This window comes from Nycticebus coucang, chromosome 20 (genome assembly GCF_027406575.1).
Source record: "Nycticebus coucang isolate mNycCou1 chromosome 20, mNycCou1.pri, whole genome shotgun sequence".
Taxonomy (NCBI): domain Eukaryota; kingdom Metazoa; phylum Chordata; class Mammalia; order Primates; family Lorisidae; genus Nycticebus; species Nycticebus coucang.
In genome coordinates, this window is record NC_069799.1 from 61912516 (window position 1) to 61920136 (window position 7621).

Genomic DNA, 7621 nt, shown 5'->3' on the forward strand with positions numbered 1-7621 from the left:
GTTAGGACCACCAGGCTTTTTTTTTTTTTTTTGTAGAGACAGAGTCTCACTTTACTGCCCTCGGTAGAGTGCCGTAGCGTCACACGGCTCACAGCAACCTCTAACTCTTGGGCTTACCGATTCTCTTGCCTCAGCCTCCCGAGCAGCTGGGACTACAGGCGCCCGCCATAACGCCCAGCTATTTTTTGGTTGCAGTTTGGCCGGGGCTGGGTTTGAACCCACCACCCTCGGCATATGGGGCCAACGCCCTACTCACTTAGCCACAGGCGCCGCCCAGGACCACCAGGCTTTTTTTCTTCAAACTTCCCTTTACGTTCCTTTGTGTTCTCTGGTTATTCATATACTCAGGCATATACATATATTCAGGCATTTCAAATGAAATCATGTTCAAAATTTGAAAATCATTGTTCAATGATATACCTTGTGTCTAAACAGATTTAGTGAACACTGTGTGTGTGTTTGTGTGCCTAAGTAAGACTTCTCTCATTACTCTTTAAGGCTTTAAAAATCTTGTACTCCAAGGCAATCCAAAAGCTAAGTCATATTGCAGGTAATATAATAAATTCTATTCATATTATCTCAGTAGATTCTTGTTTGAGAAATAGGAAGAAACCAGATGTATTGAGTTTTGATGAAATAGAAGATGTATAGATAATGAGACTTTGTCTACACTGGGAGATGCTTTTCATGTAACATTAAAAGTGACTAGGAAAATAAATATAGTACTGGGAATTACATAAGTGCCCCGAAGAAGTAGCCAAATCCATATCAGCATTAGGAGAGGGAAGGATTCCAAACAGCAGTGAACATCAGGGAAGATGTTATGTCGTGGAAGTAGCATTTGGGCTCTGCTGAGATGATCGCACAATTATGACAGGTAAAAATTGCATAGGGTGGACAAGGATGTTAAAGGTCCCGGACCTAAAAATTAATGAAGTCTGTTCAGGGGAGAGTGACTGGAACCCTATTTAACTGGAGCAAACAGACCAGTGTGGGAGGGAAGTTTGAAAGGGTGGGATAGAACCACTGTAGGAAGCACTTTGAATGAGAGACCAGATTTTCCCTTCTAATTGGTAAATAATAACTGTGGGTTTTGAAATCACTTGAAAATTTGAATGAAGGTTCTTGCTTTATCTTTTCTTCTTGTGGCATTTAAAGACAGAAAGGAATGCTTTAACAAAAACAGAGAAAGCTAGTGACAGTAATTTTTAACAGAGAGAGGGAAAAGAGAGGCCAACTTTTTTTGACACATTCAGGTCTCTGAGAGCTGAGCAGTCAGAGAGGCATGTCTCTGTGGATGAATCGTGCACCTGACGGTGGCCCTGAGCCAGGGAAGGGTGTCTTAAACAGAAGTGGATTTCCAGGAATAGAAAAAGAGTCCCTCTTCAAACCAGAGTTTAGGATCTTTTGTAGACTTTCAAAATTTAAAACAGAAGGGAGCTAAAAGAGAATCAGAAATGACATGTATATGAGTTTATGTAATATTATTGTGCAGTAAGGTGTGTTTATGACCTACCATTTGGGATTGCTCAGACTTAGTACCACTGGGACTTTGTTACCACCTGGTGACAGATGGCTAAAATTTTAGATTTGTTTATTAAGCTTTGATTCACAAAACTGTATATAAAACAGTACAGCAGCATCACAGAGAGGGTGACAGAATCTGACATCTGTGGTTAAGGCATCTCCGTTACCAGTAGAACAAGAGGGTGCATGAAGCATCATTTGACATGATGTCCTCTTTGCACCTTTGGGTTCTGCATTCGGTTGTTAAATTCTCTTCTACTATTACACATTTGCAAGGCAAAAGTTGGGATTACAGAGTAGCACGTGTATTACTTTTCCTTGTAAGTCATTGATCATTTGTTAAGATGGGGATGCAAAGGAGAGAATGATGTCGGAGAGAGGCATGCCAAGAACAGCTTCCTGTTTATTTCAGGAAACAGTTCAGTTTCCTTGAACAGAGGAAGAGATTGCTGTGAGGGAGGTCAAAAAGAAAGGCCCAGCAGAGATGGCGAGATTTGAGGGGCACTTGAAAAATAGGAGAAGTTTGGGTCATTTCAAGGGATTGTAAATGACACAAAGAGAGTTGGGCACTGGTGATAGGTCAAATGCGAGGTAACAACTAAACAAGTCAGGCAAACAAAACTTTATTATCATGCAGAGAAAAGAGCTAATTCAATCCTACTTAATGATATCCATGCATGTTGTATTTTAGCTGTATGTGAGCTGTCTGCTCATGTGTGTATATTCGTATCTTTTCCTCATCACAAGAATATAAATTATAGCACTCCTACCTTTTCTATTTGTTTTTATGTTGCATTTAATGCCACCTATAGTGCTTTATATTTATTAGCTAGTTGATCAATATTTGTGAAATGCATGAAGGAAGGCAGTGAGGAAAAAAGGAAAGAGGAATAAGTGAGGTAGGTCATACTTTAGAGCAGTGGTTCTCAACCTGTGAGTCGCGACCCCTTTGGGGGTTGAACAACCCTTTCACGGGGGTCACCTAAGACGATCCTGCATATCAGATATTTACATTAAAATTCATAACAGTAGGAAAATTACCGTTATGAAGTAGCAATGGACATAATTTTACGGTCACCACAACATGAGGAACTGTATCAAAGGGTCGTGGCATTAGGAAGGTTGAGAACCACTGCTTTAGAGGGTCTGGAAGACCAAAACAAAAAATGCTGACTCATCTATACCTTACTTCTGAAAGATGAAAATTTTGTCTGTTTTTATTTTGAGAAGACAGAGTCTCACTTTGTCACCCTCAGTAGAGCGCACAGGAACCTCAAACTCTTGGGCTCAGGCGATTCTCTAGCCTCAGCCTCCCGAGTAGCTGGGACTACAGGCACCCACCAAAGCCCAGCTATTTTTAGAGATAAGATCTCACTCTTGCTCAGGCTGGTCTTGAACTCCTGAGCTCAGGCGATCCACATGCCTTGGCCTTCCAGAGTGCTAGGATTATCAAAGATGGAAGTTTTGGTTTGGCTAACACAGACAGATGTGATGCTTAGGCCTTTCTTTAAGTTCTTAATGGCTATTCCTTAGTCCTAATTAGTAATTTCATTTTGACTTAAAATTCTCCACTCCTTAGATCTTCATGAATATTTGTGTTTACATCAAAAGTTACATGCAGAAACCCCTTACAAATTTCCTACACTTGGTCGGAAGCCCTCCCAGGATAAAGTGAACCATATAGACAGAGAGAACCTTCATACAGTGATTTTGAATGAATATCTTAGGCCCAAGAGTGACAGAAATAAGTTTCCACTCAAAAATCTTACAAGTCAGAACAAAAACAGTTACTCCCTTCTTTTCCTCTTAAAGTTTCATAGTGTAATAAGCTTATGCTGTGTGAGGCTGGGAATAATGAACAAGGACTTTTGCAAACATCCTCACAAAACATCTGGATCTCCATTTGCAAAGTAAAAGTAGTTACGTCTCACTTTCGTGGTTTTAATTTTATTAAAGAATGGCATTTATTAAAGAGGACATTGAGGCATCATTCCTTTTGTGAGTAGGGAATTTTATTTGTTTGGGTTCATACTAAAAGGTTACTAAAATATATCAGAGCACAATCAGAATTCAACCTTATCTGAGGAAGATTCTATTAGATCTTCCAAAGAGAGCTTTCCAGACAGATCTAATTACATTCGACTCTGCTCACCTGTCCCTTCCTTCTGAGGAGTGGAGAGGATGAAGGGGAGAGGCAATTCATGTGTTTTATATGCACTACACATTGGCATGTGAGAATCAAGGGGAAAACAGATTCTACTAATCAGTATCCAAGTTTCTACAAGCTTGCACACCACCTTCCAAGCTAAGCACATGAATTCCTTCTGGCATTTTTATTTTCACCATGATGATTGAAATGCAACTCAAATCACAAGGGGAAGAAAAGCCTGTTGTTCCAAACATAAACTTGCCTTTCACCATAATATTCTTGCCCACCCATTACTTGTATACCCAGGACGTGACAGCTTTTATTAAGCTTAACTCACAATGCCTCAAACAATTCAGTTGAAATGTAGTAGCTGATATCTAAGTTCAAAGACAATTTAATCTTTATTCTTCTAGAATTATTCCTCCACAATACTATAAATAGGAAAAGGCAGTCTTTAAACTTAAAAAAATTGGGTTCTTAGACTTATTTTGACCATTAGGCTTCAAATTGGAACAAACAGTCTTATAGTTAATAAAAACAAATACATGAAAAAGTCATTTGAACTGTGACTAGGTTGCCAGGTTAACACTATTTAGTAAAATTACTAACCCAAGATTAAAACAGGAGGGTAAGAGGGCAGTGGTTGAAAGCAGAAGCCTCTCTACTTAAAATCTTCTGCAAAATTTTCATGAAACATCTTTTAATCCTCCCTATATTTAGTCTGAGTGTCCTGATGTCTAGTATTATACCATTGTTTGAGGTAGGCAGAACAGTGTTTTTTATCCTGCTGATTTACATCTCATTCTCCTTTATACTTGAATGAAGGCTGAAGAACTGTCAATACCAAAGAAGAAAGATAAGTGGTCATGCCCACCACACCTGCCTGCCTCCCACATATGGTGCTACTGCAAGACTTGCATTGTTTTTATTCAGTTGTGCAAAGCAAGTCATGTGGCCCAACTTGACTTTCATATGGTTGGAAGTACACTCTGGTATACAGACACTGCCAGTTCTATGACAATAGTGTTCATATATTTCTCTCATACAAAATAACTAGGGAAAATAATGCAATCACCCACTATTATCTTTCGATGTTAAAACTGACAAATAATAGACTCCAAAACTGAATACAAATACCAGATGTGACCTATTTGGGGGCATTTTTTACACATATACTATCTCTACTAAATGTATAAAATAATTAATATTCAGTATTATATATTGGATGTGTGACATTAAAGTTACATGTCATAAAAACGTCTCTTTTATAGATAGAAATGTTCTTAATGTGAACCAAAGAGTCATTTACCAAGATGAGAGTCATACCTTTCAATGGACAGAAAAAAAGCTAAAAGGCAGCAGAGAGCCCAGCAGATAATGTGTTTGACACTCGACATGTGCTAAGAAATTCAAAGGAGAATTCAGGGAATTTCCATTCTCAAATTTTGAGCACTTCTTAGATTTGCCTCTCCTAGAAAGAAATATTTTAAATTAAAAAAAAAATGAGCCTTTGATGATTAATATAAGTGACAATATCCTTCTAGATTTTTATTAATAGAATCTACATGTTAATTTCAGCTCACAATCGGGGAAAAGAGGGGAAGTGGAATAATGGTACATGCAGATAAGGAGATTTCTGCTTCTCTTTGAGAAAGACATGTTGAGTGTACAATGAAGAAAACTTGTTATTCAAATTAATGTAAACTTGATACCTTTATTTCTTTCAGAATTTGATTATTCATTTTCCATGATTTGAATGTCCTGCCAAAACTCATGTTGTAATTTAAGTGCGAATGTAATGATATTAAGAGGTGATTATATCATGAAGGTCCTTCCCTTGTTGAAGATGCCTTTATGACTGCAGTGACTTATTTATAAGGGGAGTTTGGCCCCCTCTCCCTTGCTTCCCTTCCTCTGTGTCCTTTTGACCTTTTACCATGTTGTGAAGCATCAAGAAGGCCCTCACCAGATGCCATGCAGATGTCATCACCATGCTCTTGGACTTCCCAACCCCCATAACTACATGAACTTTTGTTCTTTATAAATTACCTAGCCTGTCATAGTCTGTTATAGAAGCAAAAAATGGACTAAGACCCAATTGTTTCCTCCCATCTGTGGGATGCAAGACTTTCTAGATCACTCCAGATATAACTGTTCAAACTGAAGATCCCTTGTAAAACTTGACCTTCATACATTTATTTAAAATGGTTATAAGAATCAAAAATAACTGTGGAAGAATCTTGCTAAGCATGAATTATACAATATATTGGAAAAATGGACTTCTAACATTTATGTACGAAACATAAAATCAGGCTCCATAAATAGAGTACTAATTAAAAACTTGAAGAAATGTTAATGAAAATACATTCCATTTATTAAGACTGTATTATCTAATATAGCCTAACTGTATTTTTCTTTAGCATATTAGAACTAGCTGGGGCCATTATTAAAAGCATTTTTTTCTGTATAAACAGATTCCTCTGTAGTAGCTGCTTTGTCACAGTTCTAATGAAAATGGATTAATAAAAATTTCTTCTTTTAACAGTAAGTGAAAGAAAACTGAATGAACATGAAAACCACATGTTTAATGTTCATTATGATCATGGGTAAATCTAACAATACTACCAAAGTCTGCTGACCTACTGGGTTGTCTGGTTAAATTCCTCAAGTCTTTCTAAGCCATTCATCTGTATCTATCTAGCTCTACTATTTATCCCTTTTCCTTTCCATGTATGTTGAAATGAGTCAGATTTTCCCTTGTTTTTTGAATCAGTGTGGCCCTTAATGAAGAGGGTACAAAAATGTTAAAAGTAAAAAATTGTTCACCAAAATTTTTAACTGGGTTTTTGCCCAGGCTGAGTCCAGTCATTATGTTTTGACTTTTATTGAAAACTTCTTTGCTTTCTTTATAAGTGACAACTCTGAGGTAGAAGTGATGTTACTATTCATTGCCTGTTTCCCGACCCTTTTCAAAATCTGAAATCTGAGCTGCATAACATAATGCTAAGTCCTGATTGGCTCTGAGTGTGCTATGTAAGGACAATTAATTATTGCCAGTATTATTGAACTCTGATACAAATGTGCCTACTGGGATCCCATCTGTTTTATTCACTCACATTCTTCTCACACTGTATTTTGTCCTTCTCTTTTCTGCTAAAATTATTTTTATAGCATTACATATTCTCTTAGTTTCAGTGGACTTTCTTTGCACCTGAATCTAAATAATCTCTAATTTGGCCCACCTAACTCTTTTCAAGTAGCTGTGATAAGAGCTGATGTGATTATTAAACATGACCAGAAAGGGAAAAAAATAACATTGTGACAGTCTCTGAATAAATTATTTGACCAATTTGGTTTAAAAGGCAATTATGAAAAATACGCCATGTCACATTATTTAGAACATCAGAATCGTAAGCGTCAACATACTCTTTTCTTTCAGCAACAATATACTTTACATTAATAATTTGGGTGGCATTTCTAAAAAACGTTATGGGAAATATTGTGAGTATACTTTTAAAAATTTCGTATAAAGAAAGTAAAAGATTTGAAACAAGAAGCATCAACATTTTGAATCAGTTTCATGTAGCATATCAATGAACTAGTTCAATTCCATTGTACGTGTACTACAATCACTCTCCTGTCTATCTATGGGTGCAGCTATGGTAACCACAAGTACATTCATAGTGGAGCGGAGAACAACTGGGGGTGGGGGGAGGAGAAAACATTCCCACCACTTGTACATAATGGTGTACACAGTTCTTGGAGCCAGATAGAAGAGTTATTAGATGAGATGACTAACGAAGACACCGGGCTATGAGATGCTACATATGAACCATGATACCAAGAACATCCTTGGCGGTGCCTGTGGATCAAAGGAGTAGGGCGCCGGCCCCATATGCCGGAGGTGGCCGGTTCAAACCCAGCCCCGGCCAAAACCTGCAAAAA